We start from the raw sequence: 21,058 nt of genomic DNA, 5'->3' as shown, positions 1-21,058 counted from the left end.
CTCAGTAGCTGGGACTACAGGTGCATGCCACCACACTCAGCTAATTTTTGTATTTTTAGTAGAGATGGAGTTTCACCACGTTGGCCAGGCTGGTCTCGAACTCCTGACCTCAAGTGATCCACCCACCTCAGCCTCCAAAAGTGCTGGTATTACAGGTGTGAACTACAGCACCCAGCCTCAGATTTCTTATGGTAGGTAATGAAAAAGGAAGCTGTTATTTGCTTATCTAAATTATTTTTCATTATGCATGCCTTATAAAATTAAACAGCATGGGCTTAAAGTGGCTTTACACTATGCAAAACTCATGTTTTTATTTTAATTGGTTAATACAATTAATTAGAAAAAAAATTTAACTTTTAAAAATCAGGCAAAAAATATTTGTAACAATAATAATAATATATTTTGAAAAGTATGAATAGTCTGAACATTTTATTAAATTACACATGAACTCATAATGAGACACTGAACTGAAAGATACAGATCATCTGTCTTCATTAATAGTTTGTTTTTCTTAGAGATCCCTGGGGTCACTCCTTAAAGCAGGGTATTAATATTCACATTTTCAGTAATATCTTGGACTGTTGCTAATAAGCCACATTTTAAATAATCATATCAGTTACTGAGAGTTCAACAAAAACAGATTTCTTTTTCTTTCTTACTCTATAATCGTTCATGCTTCTATCCATATTTACAGACTGCCCACAGGCTCAATGTTGTCCATAAGCCTGTTTGTTCAGTCAACATAATGTCTACGATTTTAGAGTTATTTTTCTCTCCAACGAAGAACAGGCAGTCTCCAGTTTATCACGTGTCTCACTTCCCTCAAGATTGATCCTAATCTCATTTGACTAGTTTCTGCAACATGTAAAAAATGAGAAGGGCTAGAGTAGCAAGTGAGAAGGGGTGAAATCATCATATGATGTGTCCAAAGCTGAGAAAGGCACGTGCCTTGATTTTAATCATAGGAGAACAGGAAGTGAGCAGCGCTACCTAAACGGGAACTGAACAGAATGAGAATCAGTCTAGTACCTAACAATATAGATTGGTGTACTAGTGAGGTAGTCAGTGGTTGTTGGGTTTAGAAATAACTGAGGAAAGAATATAAACCCTGAATGAAAAAAAAAATAGCAAGGCACGTAATTGCCAGATTTATTAGGGTTGAAATGAAGGAGAAAATACTAAGGGCAGCCAGAGAGAAAGGTCAGGTTACCCATAAAGGGAAACCTATCAGACTTACAGCAGATCTCTCAGCAGAAACCCTACAAGTCAGAAAAGAGTGGGGACCAATATTTAACATCCTTAAAGAAAAGAATTTTCAACCAGAATTTCATATCCAACCAAACTTTATAAGCTTTGTAATCGAAGGAAAAATTAAATCCTTTGCGAACAAACAAGTACTTAGAGAGTTCACCACCACCAGGCCTGCTTTACAAGACCTTCTGAAAGAAGCACTATACATATAAAGGAACAACCAATATCAGCCTTTCCAAAAATATGTCAAAAAGAAAAGAACATTAACACAATGAAAAATTTACACTAACTAATGGTCAAAACAGCCAGATAGCATCAAATGCCAGTATTAAAATTACATATATTCTAATCAGATAAAAAGCCAAAACCCATCGGTATGTTGCATCCAGACCCATCTCACATGCAACGATACACAAAGACTCAAAACAAAAAGGAGGAAGATTTATCAACCAATCAGAGAGTAAAAATAAACAAATAAATAAAAAGCAGGAGATGCAATTCTCGCCTCTGATAAAGATTTTAAAGCAACAAAGAGCAAAAGAGGCAAAGAAGGACATTACATAATGGCAAAAGGCTCAATGTAACAAGAAGAGCTAACGATTTTATAGATCAACGAGACAGAAACTTAACAAGGACATCCAGGTCTTGAACTCAGACCTGGAACAAGTAAACTTAATAAACATTTATAGAACTCTCCACTTCAAATACACAAAACATACATTACCACCTCACACCTATTCCAAAAGTGACTACATAATTGGAAGTAAATCACTCCTCAGTAATCGCATAGCATTTCATAGGTTTAAATGAAATATTGATTGGCTGCTCATTTGTTATTTTCTTCCCTTATTTCTTCTTGTTTACATCAAGTATAATTATTGGTATAAAAGAGGTTTTCAATACCCATTACTAAAATGCATTCTAGCCTGGGCAAGAAAGCAATACTCCCATTCTCTCTCTCTCTTTCTCTTTCTTTTTCCTCCTCTTCTTTATTCTTTTTCTTTCTTTCTTTAAAAAAAAAAAAAGAAAGAAAGAAAAAAAATAGCATATGCAAAAGTCCTGGGGCAATAGAGAAATGCTGAGATTGGCATAACTAAAAAAATAATAAGCAGAAAAAGAGTGTAGCCTGAACACAGAGACTTCAGGGGACTCTGGTGAGAAAAAAGCTGGAGCAATTGGTAGGAAAGTAAGATGGAATAACTACAGCACAGATAAATCTCACCTCCTAATACTGTTAGTAAGATAAATATTTACATCAACCCAGCATTTATATTTGCATTTTAAAATCATTACAGAAAATTTCCAATGGTACAAAAGTAGACAGAATAGTACCTATAATGAACCTCTGTGTACCCTTCACCCAGCTGTAACATAATTTTGCTTCCTCCAGATCCATCTTCTTTACCCCTCATATCGTTTTGAAGAAATCCTTAGAAATCACATGATCTCATCTATAGAATATTTGTTTTTAATGTAACTTCCTACTGTTTTGGGGAAAAAAAGTTTAAAATTAAATGTAAAGGTGGAGTGTGGTGGTTCTCACTAGAGAGATGGCAAAGCACAAGGATTTCCAAATGGGTTTTTCCTCTACAGCTCAGCACCTCTGGTTCTCTCATAGGTCCAGGCAAAAGGAGGAAAGGTTCCTCTCCCTCTAGACAACACTGGCAGCAGCTTCCACTGCTACTTACCTAAGGACCTCAGACCTTTGTTTCAAACAGAGTTTTACCTGCCATGAATGGAGATTCAGTTCACATAATGACAGGGGAATCCTTGGGTCTTCAGCTCTGTGCCTCTTGGTTTCTTAGATTTAATTTTGAATTCTGTGCTGTTACGTACTGGTAGTTTTGTTTACAGTTTTCTGCCTAGGATGGTCTAACCATTTTAAAAAACAAAATTAATGCAAAATAGAAACAGAAATAGTAATAAGTCAGTTTGTGCTTTAAGAAATGTTTACTTTCCACTTAAAAAAAAGATATTAGTTTTACATAGTCCTGTTTGCCCATTTAGCGAACACTAACTTTAGACTGGAGATTGATAAATATTTCAGCTTAAAATCCAAATGCTGTTTTAACAATGAACAAACTGGCTGGGCATGGTGGTTCACACCTATAATCCCAGCACTTTGGGAGACCAAGGTGGGAGGATCACCTGAGGACAGGAGTTGAAGACCAGCATGTCTAATATGGTGAAACCCCATCTCTACTAAAATTACAGAAATTAGCCAGGCATGGGGTGGCATGCACCTGTAGTCCCAGCTACTTTGGAGGGTGAGGCAGTAGAATCACTTGAACCTAGGAGGTGGAGGTTGCAGTGAGACAAGATCATGCCACTGCACTCCAGCCTGGGCAATGGATTGAGACTCTGTCTCAAAAAAAAAAAAAGAAAAAAAAAAGAACGAACAAACTAAACCATGTAAGTGATGAAGGCTGGGTGTCACAAAAGAGCATTCAAGGTTTATATAATATTCTGGGTCTTTCCAAAGTAGGAATTGTACCTACCAAAAAAAGAAGGTAAGCTTAGGTACCATGATTCTTATCAAGAAAAACATATTTTCTCTCTTTGAGACAAATAAAACTACATGGTATGATCAAGTAATGCAAATCACTTAAATAGGAACCAAAAGTCCTGGCATTTTGGTTGATAAAATACCTTCCTAAAAAAGTCTTTTACTTTGGCAAGAAAGTTATTATTTTAATTTCATAAGTAGATTAATAGTTTCAACATACATCAAATTAGACAATACCTTTTAAAAAATTGCATATTAATTAGAAACAGAGTAGAAGTTGTCCTAAGAAGAATTTTAAATCACAAAAGAAATTTAAACTATAAAACTGAGTTTTCTAGTTATTATTTGAATACCAAAAGCAAAAGACCATAAAATGCACTAATTAATTACTTGAAAAATATCATTTTTAAGCCATAAAGTAATTCATTTTTTAGAAATTTCTCAAGAGAAGCTTGAGAGAAATTAACTTTCAAGGACTTTCTTTTTGAGATATGGCATCCAGTATGTTAGCCACTAGCCTTATGCAGTGATTTGAATTTAATATTATTAAAATTAATAAAATACAAAACTCAAGTCCTCAGTCTCAACAGACACAGTGGCTAGTGGTTATCATGCTGGAGAGTACATATACATATCCTTTTATCATCAAACAACATTTTAATGAATAATGTTACTTTAGAAGACAAAATTAACAAAAATTCATGCTGAAAACATTATAAAATTAGCCATTGGATTCTCATGATATTTAAAAAATAACAACACATATATATACTCCTGAGAAGTATATCTTAAAGGTTACTTTTTTTGTTTGTTTAACAGTCAACAAAAATTAGTATGGATAATTCAAAATTTTTTCTTTTAAACATGAAATCACAGCCAATATAAGAAAATATAAACTATTCTTTCCTGAAATATGATTAATTCACAGGAAATCTGAACCAAAAAAAGGTTACAAAACTAATATTTTCCTCCATCTCCCTCCCCCTTGGTCTATTTCAAACTGTGATAATTGCAAAGGATAAGTTAAAAAGAATTTAATAAAACAAATATTTTATTAATATTCCCCATAGAACTTCCAATTTTTTATAACTTTATTTTCACGAAGGCACATGCATGTTTCTTCTGAGTTTATAAGAATGCCCAATTTTTTATTGGAATAGATTCTATTAACTGCTGTAAAATTACGTCCAAAAAACTGGCTTCCATTAGGCCTTTCTTCTGAGGAAACTTACCTTTAAAAAATAAATTTACATTTTTTCAAATATGTACTTGCAAGATGAACTGATACCATTTAAACAATAAAATAACAGCTTATGGGTTCAAACTTTGTTTTATAAATCTGAGGCCTGAACCAATAATTTTATAAAATCACCAATTTGGATTGGCTGGGAAGGTGGGTAAGGAAATGTCCATTTTACCTCTAGTGGATTGGTGTGTGCAGGCAGTAGTGATATCAATGAGCAGCAATGTGGTGAGTTTATCATGAGATAATCACACCCCTCGAGGGTGAGAAGCACTCAACTGAACCTTATGCCTCATGAAACACTTGAGGTGTCACTATCTCATGATAACCATACTCCCTGTCAAGTTTTATTAACTAGGGGTTATGAAGGTGATAAGACTAAAAGAAACTGGTCAGGCGCTGTGGCTCACACCTATAATCCCAGCACTTTGGGAGGCCGAGATGGGTGGATCATGAGGTCAAGAGATCGAGACCGTCCTGGTCAACATGGTGAAACCCGTCTCTACTAAAAATACAAAAATTAACTGGGCATGGTGGCACACACCTGTAGTCCCAGCTACTCGGGAGGCTGAGGCAGGAGAATTGCTTGAACCCAGGAGATGGAGGTTGCGGTGAGCCGAGATCACGTCATTGCACTCCAGCCTGGGTAACAAAAGCGAAATTCTGTCTCAAAAAAAAAAAAAGAAAAGAAAAGAAGGCCGGGCGCGGTGGCTCAAGCCTGTAATCCCAGCACTTTGGGAGGCCGAGGGGGGTGGATCACGAGGTCAAGAGATCGAGACCATCCTGGTCAACATGGTGAAACCCCATCTCTGCTAACACAAAAAATTAGCCGGGCATGGTGGCGCGTGCCTGTAATCCCAGCTACTCGGGAGTCTGAGGCAGGAGAATTGCCTGAACCCAGGAGGCTGAGGTTGCGGTGAGCCGAGATCACGCCATTGCACTCCAGCCTGGGTAATGAGCGAAACTCCGTCTCAAAAAAAAAAAAAAAAAAGAAAAGAAAAGAAAAGAAAAGAAACTGAGTGAATGGCATGTAAAATGAATGATAACCAGCTTAAATCTGGTGGCTGAAGGAAATGTGATGAACAAACATATACAGTGAGTTACATGTTATTTTAAAAAAATTTGTTAATAATAAATGAGGAAAAACCCCACATGCACTCCCAGATTATTTGAATTGCATTTTCCAGGAGACATGAGGGGTATGATCAACAATGTAAATTGTGTTTTCATACAGGATTTAAAATGTTCAAGAAATTTATGATAACATAAAATTGAACTTTGACCTAAGACAGCCAGCTTATGCATGAGAGTGATTCACTGAAACCCAGTCATAGGATTTAAGTATTAAGTCTGCAAGGGAGCTGATCAATCACACCCATATCGTGTTCAATTTTAACAAAATAACCTGAAACCAGAGATAAAAATAACATGATAAGCCGGGCGCGGTGGTTCACACCTATAATCCCAGCACTTTGGGAGGCCAAGGCGGGTGGATCACGAGGTCAAGAGATCAATCCTGGTCAACAAGGTGACACCCCATCTCTACTAAAAATACAAAAATTAGCTGGGCATGGTGGTGTGCACTTGTAGTACCAGCTACTTGGGAGGCTGAGGCAGGAGAATTGCTTGAACCTGGGAGGTGGAGGTTGCGGTGAGCCGAGATCGCACCATTGCACTCTAGTCTGGGTAACAACAGCGAGACTCCGTCTCAAGAAAAAAAAACAAAACGGGATATACCCTTTACTATTGTTACTCTATTACACTTTAAAATAATCAAGCATGAAAAGAAAAGAACAACAACAACAACAACAAAAACATTGCATCAAAATGCTTTAAAAGGCCATGCCCTGTACGGGTAACCGAGAGAGAGGAGAACAGACCCAAAGTCAGGCAAGCAAGTTGTATTAACCTGCTGGACTGCTCTGTAGGAATCAGAGGAGGCAGCCCTGAGCTTACAAAATGAAGGGTTTATAAGGGGTGGGGGGTATAAGGGGGCCTTAGGACTGAGGAAATTTATCTGCTGATAACAGGCACAGAGATAGTTCATTAACTTGTAACAGACACACAATACATTATCCTGTGACTTTTGTGGTGGCAGTCTTTTTTTAGAAAAGAGAAACAAGTTTTTTTTTTTACAAGTATGTGTCAAATAGAAATTTACAAGTATGGATAACCAACATATGTTTTCCCTGTGCTCCCTCAAGCTGCCCGGATGGCTGCAATCAGGCTTTGCTTAATTGCAGCACGTCTGGCAGCCATGATATGGCTCCTAGGTAGGGATTTAGGAATGCAGCTGCAGAGCAATCAGAGTGGGGGAAGGGGTCACCTGTGCAGAGGGGGTTTCTTGTCCCTAACATGCCCGAATATGTAACTTAAGTTATTTTGTTCTCATGTTCTGAACAACTGCCATATTTGTGGAAAGAATATAGCTTCAGATATGGTGCACTTTGTGGGTGACCTGCCTTCTGGGAGCTGAGGAAGGAAACCCAAGCAGACCACCGGCACAATTACCGTCTGAATAATATCTTAGTTTATAGGATCACTACTCAGTTATATCCTTTTATGCAATCCTTTATATATAATCATATATTAGTTTATAGTCATAACAATTAGTGCCTGAAGAATAATTTACCACTCAGCTATATATATAAATATATATATCTTAGTTGTTAGAGGAATTTCTAGAACAGACATGGTACAGAGTATAAATTAAGGGAAAAACAGCTGTACATATATAATCATATCTTGTTTATAGTCAGAGGAATGTCTACAGCAGACATGGTGCAGAGCCTGATTTAAGGGAAAAACACTTATACCAGGACAAGAATTTATGGCCCAGGTGGCAGCTTTCAGTATCATAAAGATACCCACTCTATGTCAGGCTTGGAGCAAGAGTCATTCCTCCTGATGAGGAGTTTCAGTACCTTGCCTCAAGTTCTTGTGGAAGGCTGCCCTCAGACCGGCAATCTCATGAGTGTCCAAGAGCTTGAAATCCCTCTGGTATAATCCTGCCCAGGTGGCTGGATATCTTTTCAGCCCTGCTGTTATGTACTGACTCAAAGCATCCTCCTATAGAAATCACTGGAAGCTGCCAGCAGGTGGCTGTAGACCTTGTCAGATCTGCTGCTGCTGTACTGACTCAAAGCATTCTCCTACAGAATTCCTTAGAAGTAGCCTGCCCCTAGATAAGAGATATTACACACTGCACCCTCTTCACTGTGCACAGCCCACCTCCTTGCCTTGGTGACCTAATGGGGGTGGACACTTTGCTTATCGCACACATGATTGTCTTGACCCTATCACTGTTCTTAAGATGACCTCACTCACTACCCTGCCCCCTAACCTATACCCAATAAATACAGATGCACCTGGACTTTCAGGGCCTCGCCTGTCTCTGCTTGTAAGCGGTGAGGTCCCCTGAGCCCAGCTGTCTTTTCCAGTTCTTCAATATCTCATCTCCTTATTTCTCGGATCCTGTGCCTCAGCACAGCAATAGGGGACACCCCATGACCCTGTAGGGCTTGACCCTACAGCCCTTGAAGCTGCTTCCCAATTCACTGTGAAACATCAATTATCTTTATCAAATAACAGTATCCCATCTCACTCCATTAACAAGATGGAGTGTTATTTCAGCTGGACTGCAGTCCTATCTGTCTATCAGGGCTGGCCCGGGGGGCAGAGCGTCAGTGAAAGGCTGTGAAATAATCAGTCATCATAATCAAATTGTGGTCAAGATTGTGAAGATGGAAGTTTTGGATGAACTCTCACCTTTTTTTTCACCCAAGCAGTTCTGGATGTCCAAAAACCCACTAAAATACTTAGGCTAAAGTGGAATGCAAACCTGATGCTATCAAATACCATCTGCTGGGAAGACTCAAAACAATTATGAACATTTTTACTGTAAACTTGATCCACAACTTAGACAAAGAGAATTCAAACCCTGACTTACTGTGGCTGCTAAATCCCTATGAGTAAAGGTCGACTTTGAAAGAACAATGCTTGCATAAGAATAGATAAAACCTACTGAAAAGGGTGCTTTGGGTCAGCATTTGATGATTCTGTGCGCAGGGGAAAGGGCTCCAAGTTGGCGACTTGGGGTTGAAGGTCCCCAGCCACTCGCGGGGCCTCCATGCGCTCTGGATCCAGGAATGTTGTTTGAGGTGGGCGCTCCCTAGCTTTCAAGGGCCTTCCACATTCGGCCTAGTGGAGGGTGTCATTCCCCTCCCATGTGAAGAAAGGCTGGGATCGCTTCTGGCCAAGCCCCCAGGTATCGATGAGGTGGTGGGGGGGGACGGGGTGTGCGACTCCGATGGCCCAGAGAGTTCCACCTGCGGGACAAGGCCTAGCCTCGGCCAGGAAGGGGCCCCAGTGGGGTGCAGAGGGGGATCGACACTCCCTCTGAGGCCCTGTGCCTTCCTCCTGGGGATCTGTGCACTCACTTTGGGGTGGGATTCACCTGGGGACCTCCAGAATGTAGGGGGTCTCTTGGGAGAGACAGTAATTCTCAGCCCTTTATAACCTCCTTCCAAAATCCAGGAACATCTGTTGGGACATCAGCCCTGGTTTTGTGCGCTCTGGGATTGGGAGTGGAGGAAGGCAAAGAATGGGTCCCCTTAACCCCCTTTCCTGTCCCAGAATTCTCCCTCACCCAGGGCTTTAGGAGTTAGGGGATGGGGCATGGCCCTGTGACCTCCCTCTGGGTGGTGGTGGGGCCTCTAGGTGGAGATTTTCCCATCAATAGGTGCCGTGCACTCCCTTGTGGACATTTCTGGGTGAGTGGGAGTGAAGTCTCTTTCAAGGTGCATGTCCGGAGGCCCACCTCAGGTCGGATTTCTCTCCTGGGGGCAGAAGGAGGAGGATATGTCTGCAGGTGAGGAGTTGTGGTGGGAAATGCGCAGCTGTGAGCTTTACTCTCTACCAGAGCATTTTATCTCCCCCGGGCTTTTGTGAGGGTGGGAGATGACCTCCCCCTTCCTCTTCCTGAAGCGCTGTGTGGGGATCCTGAGCCTGGGGGTCCTGAGGCTGGGTGGCTGAAATGGTTTCCAGTGAGGTTTGGTTCTTGTGCAGCCATGTGGGGGAGGTTTCCATCTTGAGTTTCATGCCCTCTTGGGCTGGGATGGTTTGGTGGTTATCAGTGATATTGAGAAATGGGCCCCCATGGAGAAACCCCCTCACCACTTTTCTTCTTATAGGTGTCCCCGCTAGCTTGGGAGAATTGAGGGGAGGGTGCTGCTTGCAGTAGACTATGGCCTGTGACATGGCCCTTCTTGGAGCCTTGGAAAGTATTCACACCTGGAAGAGATATAATCTGATGGGGCCTCTGTCCTTCCACCCTTTACTTTGTGATATTGGTTGGAGGGGCAGGTCAGCTCTCTGGATGCTGCCATTGGGGGTTAGCTTCCAGGGTCACTGCCATGGCTTCCCGTGCCCTTGACTGTCTCCTGCCCCAGGGGCTCTATGGGTGGAGGAAATATCTTCCCTAGAGGTGTCCTCAGGCTTCGCTCACCTGGGTGTCTTCAGGGCCTGGGATGGGTGTCTGAATGGGGGCAATTGGGTGACTCCTCAAGCCATTTTATGGAGTCATCTCATTCTTAGAGGGTCCAGGAGCTGCCCATCCTCCCTGGGACTCTAACTTCCTAGGCAGAGGGTCATAAGGGAGGGGATTGGTTATAGGCAGTTTTGTTTGGGGCTCCTGAAGTGAAGGCAGGAGTTGGGGGCTGGAGTCTTAGCTCTGGGGAGTGCCTGTGTGCCACACCTTTTTTCTGGAACCCTCTCAGACAAGAGACTGGATTGTGGAGGGAGCAGATGCCCTGTGGACATACCCTGCCAGTGCTCCTCCCTCCCGCTATTCATGACAGCCTAGGATAAGGGTGTGTGTGCCAGGAAGTGTCTCCTAATCTAGGGAAGATTAGGTGATGGGAGGTGTGGCTACAGCTGGTGGTGTCGGGTGTCAATTCCCCTTGCCTGAATGGGGAGGTATGTGGTCTGCTGCCTGGCCAGAAAGGGGAAATGTGGCAGGAGGCCACCATCTCTCCAGCCACAGCTGGGATAGGAGACCCCCTTTCTTCTCTCCTCAATTTTCCAATTCCTTTCTTAAACTCCCACCACCTCATTACTTGCCCCCTTTGCCACCAGTCCCCACCAAGGAAAAGGAAAATTGCTGGAAACCCACCCTCCACCAGAGCCCAGGTCCTGCCGCCCAGCCCTCCCGCAACCACTCCCAGTAGCTAATCCTTTCTCCCTGTTACTTTCTTCTCCAATTTTGTAGCCACCTTGACTAATGGGATGAGCCTCCAGCCACCTTTTGAAAAAGTAAATATTTTTTGACCCCTCCTCACTTGACCTTCACATCAATATGTCTTGTCACACATCTGGCCCTTTCTTGAGATCTAACCATACACTTCTTGCTTCAAATCAGTTTACCCCCAGCACCCAGACACTTAGGACCAACCCCTCCAGGTTCAAGGCCCCCCTGGCCTCCCCCAGTATTGAGGTTACTTCCCTAACTCCACCTCCAGCCTTCCTGTGACCTTCCCTGTGTCTGCCCCCATTTTTCTTCTAATTCACTACCCGGCATTGGGCTGAGCTGTAGAGCAGGGCAGAGAGATTAGAGAGATGGTTGGCGTGTGTGAGGTATGGGGTACTCCCCTGGACGGTGCTCTGGGGGGTCCTGGAAGTAGAAAATGGAGTTGTTAGATTTTGGGGCTCCTGTGGGGGCAAGATGGTAGGCGGGGGCTGGAGGGTTGTCATAGTACAATTTGGGGGGTTCTTTACTACTCTTCAGGAATAAGTAGGAACCTGGAGGTTTAAGAGGCTGTTGGGGGGCCCCCAGGTCTGACCCATGCTCCCATCGGCCCCCTCCCAGGTTTCCTGTGGCCAGGAAGAAAGCAGTGAGCCCAATACTGAGGGCAGGACGCCCAAAGATTACTGCCTAGACTCCTATGGCCACTTCAGCATCCACGAGGTGAGTGAGGACACCTTCCCAGGCCTGCAAACCATAAGGGGGTTGAATGTTGGGGAGGGGTGAAACGTAATTTCCCACTCATGCGCACTGCTTCCCCCTGCAGCAGGCCGCTCCTGCGCCCTTCTGCTGCGCAACTCCCAGGGTCCCCTTTCCAAGCCTTTGCCTTGGAGACTGAAATTAGCCTCAAACTCTGCAGAAACCCCTCGGGAAGGCTAGGGTGAGAGCGCGCATGCATGCCTGGGGCCTTAGCTGGTGGTCAGGCAGGGCCCGCTGGTCTCTTCCGCCCTCTAGGGACCGGCGGTGGAACTGCGCCCCAGCTGCTCTGGGCCTGACAGCTTCTGGACCCTTGTGACAGAAGACACTGAGATCCCAGAATGCAGATGTGGTGGCGTTCTAAGGAATTTTCTTCTTCCCCTGAGACTGTTGTCATAAAACTGTAGTAAAAATATACATAAATTACTACTTTTTTTATTTTTAGAGACAGGATCTTGCTCTGTCACCCAGGTTGGAGTGCAGTGATGCAATCATCACTCACTGTAGCCTTGATCTCCCAGGCTTAGGTGATCTTCCCACCTCAGACTCCAGAGTATCTTGGATCACAGGTGTGCACTGCCACGCCCAGCTAATTTTCTTATTTTTTGTAGACATAGAGTTTTGCTTTGTTGCCCAGGCTGGTCTCAAGTTCCTTGGCCTCCTGAAGTGCTGGGATTACAGGCATGAGCCACCGACCCTGGCCTGAGGACTTTGAAAAGCCAGGGTTCGCTGGTTGTTAGGTAGCAATGGTAGCATCTGGCTTAGATGAAACTTTAGTTCATCTAGTCTACTTTTACAAATAGGGAAACCAAGGTACAGAGAAGGAAGTGAGAGGGCCTAGAGCTGTCCCTGGCCCTCTGACAGGTCAGGACACCCTGTTCTCCAGCTGGGGATGTGGGGCCCCTCACGGAGTCTCTGTGCCCATCTTCCCTCAGGAGATGCTGAAGGACAAGGTTCACACCATCACATACCACAACTCCGTGTTTCACAACCAGCACCTCTTCAAGGACAAGGTGGTTCTGGATGTAGGCTCAGGCACGGGCATCCTTTGCATGTTTGCTGCCAAGGCTGGGGCCCACAGGGTCATAGACATGAGTCTCCAGGGTGGCTAAGGGGGTCTGAGCCTGGGAGACATAGACAGAGACCATAGGGGCTCAGGGATTGGATGGAGGGGTTTGGGGGCTGAGGATGGGAATGTGAGGGGTTTCACTGTCACTTCTTCCTGGGCCCTCAGTTCCAGTGTTTCAGTATCTCTGATTATGCTGTGACGATGTCAAAGCCAACAAGTTAGATCACAGTGAGCCCAGAAGGAGGATGAGTTTGTGGGAGTGGAGTGGACACTGCCCTGCTTCTCCAGGAACCCTGTAGAGTTGAGGGGTCTACAGATGGGCCACAGATTCAGTGGCTCCTCTCCTATTGTCTTCTGGGCTGCTGGCAGCCTGAGAATTTCAGTGTCAAAGTCCTAAGCTTAGCACCTCTGTCTTAAAATTAAAGTGAGAGCCACTCTCTAGTGTCTTGAATAAGTAATAGAATCCCATGGCTGGCCACTGAGGGCCTGCCCTCCTCTGAGTTTAACCAACACTACCTTCCAGAGAAGTCTGCACCTACAAGCACATATATGTGCAAGTGAGTTTGCATTCACATGCATAATTTTCACACCAGTCACATTTCATACCAGCCTCTTGCCCTCAGCTTCTCTCACTTGTGTGTCATGTAGTTTCACACTGTCGAGGCTGTTGAGGCATCACACTCTTTTCCACTACTGCCATCATAGGGACATCCCCCAGCTTTTTAAACCAGTCTTCTGTTGATGGGTGTTTAAGCTGCTCTGAAATTTTCTTTCTTTTTCTTTTTTTATTTGTTTCTGAGACAGAGTCTGGCTCTATTGCCCAGTCTGGAATGTAGTGAGTGGTGCAATGATGGTTCATGGGCACCTCTGCGTCCTGAGCTCAGGTCATCCTCCCACCTCAGCCTCCTGAGTAGCTGGGACTACAGGCATGTACCAACATACCTAGCTTTTTTTTTTTTGGAGGTTAGGTTTTGCCATGTTGCCCAGGGTGGTCTTGAATTTCTGGGCTCAAGCAGAGATCCTCCCACTTTGGTCTTCCAAAGAGCTAGGATTATGGGCATGAGCCTCTGCACCCAGCCTGCTCTGAGATTTTCATCCTTTGCACATAATGTCATTTCATACACATATTTGTGAGGTCAATTTATAAAAGGAGATTGCTTGGGCCAAAAGGCTAGTTAGTGGCTGGGCTCAGTGGCTCACGCCTGTAATCCCAGCACTTTGTGAGGCTGAGACTGGAGAATTGCTTCCATTCAGAATTTTGAGACAAATCTGCATAACATAGTGAAGTATGAGTTAGTAAGTTTGGTAGTTCTTGCTAAATTGTCCCAGCTCGGTTGGCCGTGTTGGAAACTTGCTAAGGTGGTAGATTTCCCTCTGGGAACTGATATGATTTTATTACAGAGACTATTGTAATCAGCCCAGAAGTCCTCATCACTCAACTTTAAATGTTCTCTCCATTTGAAGCAGATTTCTACTGTAATGCAATTTCCCTGGTAAATCTGTCTCTGTGTGTCTTATCTAATACACAAGGTTGTTTTGAGAACATGACCATGCTGTTACTTATTATGTCAAGCCCACCAAATTAAAGACAAAATCTTAACATCACCTGATACCCAGTCCACATAAATTGTCTGCTCCTGTCTCAAAAATACCTAGAGTAATGGATGAATTTGAAAGCAGTGTTAAGAGGGTTCATGGCTTCAGCTCATCAAGTTCTTTATGATCTCTAAATCCAGGCTGCCTGGTGGGGCCTCCTGGCTCTAGACATGGGGAAAGGTGAAGGGCAGGGCTCCTGGGGGCTGACCTGGCTGCCCTTGTCCACTCTGTGGTGGTGACCATTGTAAGGAGAAGGTGGAGGAGGTGGACCTGTCGGTGCAGAAGGTGGACCTCATCATCAGCAAGTGGATGGGCTACTGCCTCTTCTACTTGTCCATGCTCAACACCCTGCTCTATGCTGGGGATAAGTGGCTGGTGAGGCCCCCTGGTAAGATAAGTGCAGCTCACATGGGCTAGGGTCTAGGCAGAAGGTGAAACCACACTCATTTTTCCCCACAGACAGGACTTAATATGGAGGCTTTGCTGCAAGCTGTCAGAAGGCCACAACCCAAGTCAGATGTAACAGGCACTGGAGCTGGATGCTTGCAGAGAGATGGTGCAGTGTTGGGGGTTCATCAGGACAGGAAAACCATAGCAGGGCAATGGCACAGGTGCTCGGGTTTCAACAGGCCTCTCTGGGAGAGGTGATTGACAGCTGAATGAAGCACCGGAAGGAGCCACTGAGATCTGGGAAGAGAAGCATTCTGGGTGGAAGGACGGCCATGGCAGGCGTGTACTTGCTGTGTGTGGAGCCTCGGAAGGGCTAGTGTGGAAGGAGGGTCTAGAATGGCAATAAAAGTTGGAGTAGAGGTGAGGGGTGGTAGGGGGTGTGCAGATGTTGTGGACCTTATGGGACCCATGCAACTTTGTTTTTTCTCTCAGAGCAGCCGGGGAGGGTCTCAGAATCCCCAGAACTTCTGCAGGACAGGAGCTGACTGAGGTGCTTCTGGGCATCCTCTGGTGGCCCTGTGGCAAATAGACCAGAGGGTGAGTGTGAGTGCAGCTGTGACATGATGGTGGCTCAGACCAGAGTAGGAGGCCACACTGGCAAGACTCTGGGCAATGTTGCCAGGCCCCACCCTTCCTGCCCTCACCCTGCCCCACTGCAGGTGTCTGATGGCATGAGCTTCCACACCGAGCCACACTGTATGTGAGGGTCATCGAAGACCAGCAGTCCAAAGTCTACAAGATCCACTGTGAGGGCAGCCTAGGGAGCTAGTGGGCCAGGCCTCGAGTGTGCTGTTGTGGGCTCACCCTCCTCCCTGCCTGCCTCCTGCAGGTGGGCATGGCCAGGTGCCCCTAGGTTTGAAACCAAGGAGAGACCATCCCCTGGACCTGGTGCAGGACTTCGGAGGCCAGAACATTGGCCTGAGGTCTCAGAGCCTGACCTGTCAGTCAGAGGTGGTGCTAGAGGACCAGAAAAGCCACTTTGTCCTTTAAATATCTTTGTGAGTTCTGCCTTGTGACAGCCATGCTTGGCACTTGGCACCAGGCTCCAGGAATGGTGGTTAGCGAGGCTCCTGACCCTGCCCCAGGGGCATGTCCTCTGGAGGACACACCAAAGCCCATAGCTCAAAGCCTGCAGCATGTGCACTGAAAGGCATAACACGGGGGCGATGGACCAGGACACAGGCACACTGCAAAACAGCATGGGGACAGGCTGGGCTCAGAGCTGCACCTGTGGTGCCAGCTACTCGGGAGGCTGAGGCGGGAAGATCACTTGAGCCTGGGAGTTTAAGGCTGCATTGAGCTGTGATCTCCCCAGTGCACTCCAGTCTGGGCAACAGTTTTTGTTTGTTTGTGTGTCTTTTCTCTTTTTTTTTCCTTTGGAGACCCTGTTTCAAAAAAAGCATGGTAATAGCAAGTATTTATTTATTGAGCTGGAGCTGGGGGGGTTGAAGTTTCCTATGGGGGGCAGAGGAAGTTGTTGAGTGGCAGAGAGGAGGCTGGAAGGGCAGGAACCCCACCCAAGCCACCCTCCTGAGAAATTGGGGAGCTGGAGCAGGGTTTCAGGTCAGCATTTGGGTCAATGTTTGAGGTCATCGCATTGGTAGACTTGTCAAGAAGAGCTTGGAGAGACAGCAACACAGGTCACCGGCATTTGAGTGAAGTCTGGCCAGGTGGCAGGGCAGGATGGGCACTGGACAGAGTTAGGGTGGAGCTGCCAGGTTTGGGTGTGGGTAAGAAGGGAACAAGGAACACAGGCATGAACCTGGGATGGGTTGTTGGGAGCCAGACATGCAGAATGAGAAATGAATGAGGAGATGAAGCAAGGCACCATTGAGTGAGGATCAGCTGTAAGGGGACAGCAAAGTCGTGGACCATCTGGGAGCTGGGCAGTGAGGGGAGAAGAAAATGAAGTGAGGTGGGGACACATCCCAGAACTTCTCTGCTCATGTCCTGCAGGAGGTGGACATATACACTGTCAAGGTGGAAGACCGGACCTTCACCTCCCATTTCTGCCTGCAGGTGAAGCACAGAATGACTACATGCATGCCCTGGTGGCCTACTTCAACATCCAGTTATAGGACTGATATCAGGTGAGCTTCCCTGGTGGGTTACGTCCTCCACCAGAGATTTCAATGGAATGATCCCATTCAGCCCCCACTACAACTTCATGGGGCTCTGTTGTCTTGCTGGGGTGGAACGTCTCCATCATGCAGAGTGTTAAAATCAGAATTTGCACACAAACCACAGCCCTGAATCATTCACATCCCAGCACCCTCTTCCCCTTCTCTGACTCTGTGCCCTCATTCTTCACTCTCTCTGGGTCTCTGTCTAACCCCTGTCGAGTGCCCTGATCCTCCTCGGGCTCTGTCTTTCCTCCTCCCTCTAGGACTTTGTCCCGGCTCATTCCTGTGCCCCTCTCTCTGGGTCTCTGTCCCCTTCTCTGGGTGTCTATCACCTTCTGCTCTCTGGTTCCTCACCATCCCATCTCTGATCTCACTGTGCTGATGTAGATGCTGCTGTGGAGGGGGAGATCTCTCCCCTCCTCTCAGGGCTCTGCCACTTTTCCCTTCCAGGAGGGCATCCTGGCCATTTCACCCATGGACTTGAGCTTGCCCTTGGAGTGAGATCTTCTCAGAAGCTGCTACAAGTCTGAACCTCATGTCCCTGCCCTGTTCGTGTGCTTTTCCAAGTCTTCCTCTTCCACTCAGGGATGTGTGGTCATAGTTGCCCTTCCTGTTTTTGTCAAAAATAAATCGTTTAAAAATTATCTTATTAAAAACTTTACAAAGTATTCAATTGACTGTTCTTTCACTTGAGAACTAAAGTTTTAAGTAGAGAAGATTTGATTCAGAGATCTCTGCAGTTCACAAATTTAAGAAGGATATATATGTGGAGCGCCTGCAAAAGCCTGTTACCCGGCCATGTAACATATTTGAGGACATCTGTAAATGTGATTCCAGCAACTTGCATTTTTTCTCCTATTGCACAATCGGGTTATTTCAGCTAATCATGTGTTGATGGTCACGGAGTTTTTCCAGCGAGTTCCAGAGAAAGGTACCGTCTAACTTCACCTGTGTCTAGGACACCACCCTCTTCTTGTTTTTCTCCTCCTATTGCTCCTTTCAAGTCTTTTTTGCTGGTTTTTCTTCTACCTATAGATAGTGGTTTGTCACACACTCACCCTGTATTTTTTTTTTTGAGACAGTGGCTTGCTCTGTTGTCTAGGCTGAAATACAGTGGTGCTACCATGACTCACTACAGCCTCGAACTCCTGGGCTTAAGTGATCCTCCAACATCAGCCTCTCTAGTAGCTAGGAATAAAGTCACCACTACACCTAGCTAATTAAAAAAAAAAATTGTAGGAATGGGGTCTTGTAACCTTTGTTTCTTCAAAGGTTACTGAACTGCTGCCTAAGCCTATGCATCTTGTTTTTAAAAAGGCCTCTGCTTGATACTTAGAGAGGTTTAGTGGCATCTACTATCATCCTGTGTCTTAAAACATCATGAGTTTGGCATAAAAACTGAAGAGAGAAGATTAAATTTTTTATCTTAAAAAAACAGCACAATTTACAGGGATGAGAAGTGCAGTGCCTTTCCTTTTTTTTTTTTTTTTTCTGTAATTGGGTTCTATTCACATTAAGTGGACATAAATTGAAAGTAAATGAGCTAAGAAAAAACTAGATTCAAATTAGGGGCAACTTTACCTTTTGGGGTTCTGTACAGATCTGTCATACAGATCAGCCCACTAAGTGTACAGATGAGCCCACTGTACAGATCAACCCACTAAGGCTACACTAGGTACCACCCCACCCTCTAAAGTCACCCTTGCAAAAGCTTTAATTTAAAAATTCTCATTTTATAATGGTTTGATATTTTTTAAAGCACACATTTAGAAAACTATGTATCGCTCAAACATAAAATCTGCCTACTAAAGTTTCATAAAACATCAAAACTAAATTCATAAACTAGAATAAAGAAATGAACATTTCAAAATGCTTTTGAAGAGTGTTGGTAGTTTGATAACATGGCAGTTTTAAAGCAATATCCTTTTCTCTTCCTTTTTTCAAATCACAAAATTCACTGATACAAGTTGTCAAATTTTAAACACTTTAAAGTTGTGATCTACTAATCATTTGAACATATTGCTGTCAGTGGCATAGATGTTTTCATGAAGTTGAACATATACTAATAAGCAGAAATTAGCTCCATTATAATCCCTAAAGTCTAAATTTATTGAAAGTAAGATTTGTTAAAGAAAATTTTGTTCTAATAAAAAGTCTGTATGACTTTACTAAAAAGCAACAACTATATTAACCTAACTTGTGACCTATCTGTTCTATAAAACTGTCCAACACAAGCATTAATTGCCCTTTTTTGAGCTCAATGGCATTTCCTACAGTAATAGTAGTTAAAATACATTAAACTATTTAAACTATCTTTAAGAAACATGTACATTTTATTCATTCCACCAACAGAATAAAGTCTCTTTCTTAAAATCTTTGAGCTCATTTTGAAGTGCTGTAATTTCTGTCAACACTTAGGGTACAATAATTTGTATTAATACTAAATGTGGATTAGGAAATACATGGGAAATAATAAAAATTAAAACAATATAATACTCATAAAATATATGAAGCCTCCAATATAAAACAAAATGATACATTCTCAAAGAAAACCCTTTATTTATTAGTTAATTAAGATATAATGAAAGGTTTTACCTGATTTTATGTAACTTGATATAAAGTAGTTAAACATATATCTTGGAAGACATTTTGAAAATGGGAAATTAGAAACATACTAATCAAATACAATCAGAAATTTTAAACCCCCAATTCCTCCCCATTCACTGTAATATCTAGCATAGTAACAAATCACAGCATAATCCTTGCAAAATGCTTTAAAATTTAATTTTGAAGATACATGTTATAACAACATGTCAAGTCTAATGTTAATACAAAATATTCTCTTCAGTATCACAATATTTTAAAAGTATACGATTTTATATTAATCATGTTAAATTTCTTATTGGCAATATATGTAAATCTAGCACTGGCTTTTTAAGACAATAACAATTTAACTGTGCGTAGAATCTTGCTATAGAGGTAGCTATTAAATGACACAGGACAGAATTCTAAAATTGCTACCACATTTTACCCCATATGCAATAAACATTCTCCAGAAACTCTGTGGTGCTCTAAGGCTGAAGGAGTTATCTCCCAGAGCTGAGTAGGGATAAGATAGCATGTATTATTATGAGTGTCATGGAGAGCCTGTAAAAATCAAGAGTCACAAGTAGTCAGCAGCAATGGGTATTGACCAGAGACAGTCAACATGGCTCGAGGTATTCTTAGCACTGTACACAGCTGCAGGGCAAAATAATACAGTCAGGGAAGGACACTGCCAAGCTTCACCTTCCACAGCACTCTATGACTGCTCTAGGAAAAACACCCCCACAATGAAAATAAAGCAAACTGGTTGTGCATCTGGCACCCAACTCATCTTTTAATGCAATCACAAATTCTCCCTCAAAGAGGCTTCCAAAAAAAAAAAAAAAAAAAAAATCCAAACACTATTCAATATAAAGTCTGCCTAGAAATGAAACCACAGGAAGGTTTTATTTTTAAAATGCAGCATAAGGCCGAGTGCGGTGACTCACGCCTGTAATCCCCGCACTTTTGAGTCAAGGATATCACCTGAGGTCAGAAGTTTAAGACCAGCCTGGTTAACATGGTGAAAATCCATCTCTACTAAAAATACAAAAAAATTAGCCGGGTGTGGTAACGGGAGCCTGTAATCCTAGCCACTTAGGAGGCTGAGTCAAGAAAATCACTTGAACCCTGGATGTGGAGGTTGCAATGAGCCGAGATTGTGCCACTGAACTCAGCCTGGGTGATAGAGTGAGACTCAGTCTCAAAAAATTAAATGAATAAAAATAAAACAAAACAA

At 43.7% G+C, this 21,058-nt stretch overlaps 1 pseudogene; it reads left to right on the top strand.

Annotated features, from left to right (window-relative positions):
- Positions 1–11,615: 11,615 nt before the first annotated feature.
- LOC105730219 (protein arginine N-methyltransferase 1-like) lies at positions 11,616–16,128 on the top strand (annotated as a pseudogene).
- The last annotated feature ends 4,930 nt before the right edge of the window (positions 16,129–21,058 follow it).

This window comes from Aotus nancymaae, unplaced genomic scaffold (assembly GCF_030222135.1).
Source record: "Aotus nancymaae isolate 86718 unplaced genomic scaffold, 86718_ANA_hifiasm-v0.15.2.pri h1tg000049l, whole genome shotgun sequence".
Taxonomy (NCBI): domain Eukaryota; kingdom Metazoa; phylum Chordata; class Mammalia; order Primates; family Aotidae; genus Aotus; species Aotus nancymaae.
Note: the sequence above shows the minus strand (reverse complement) of the source record. Positions and strands in the feature narration are given on the sequence as shown.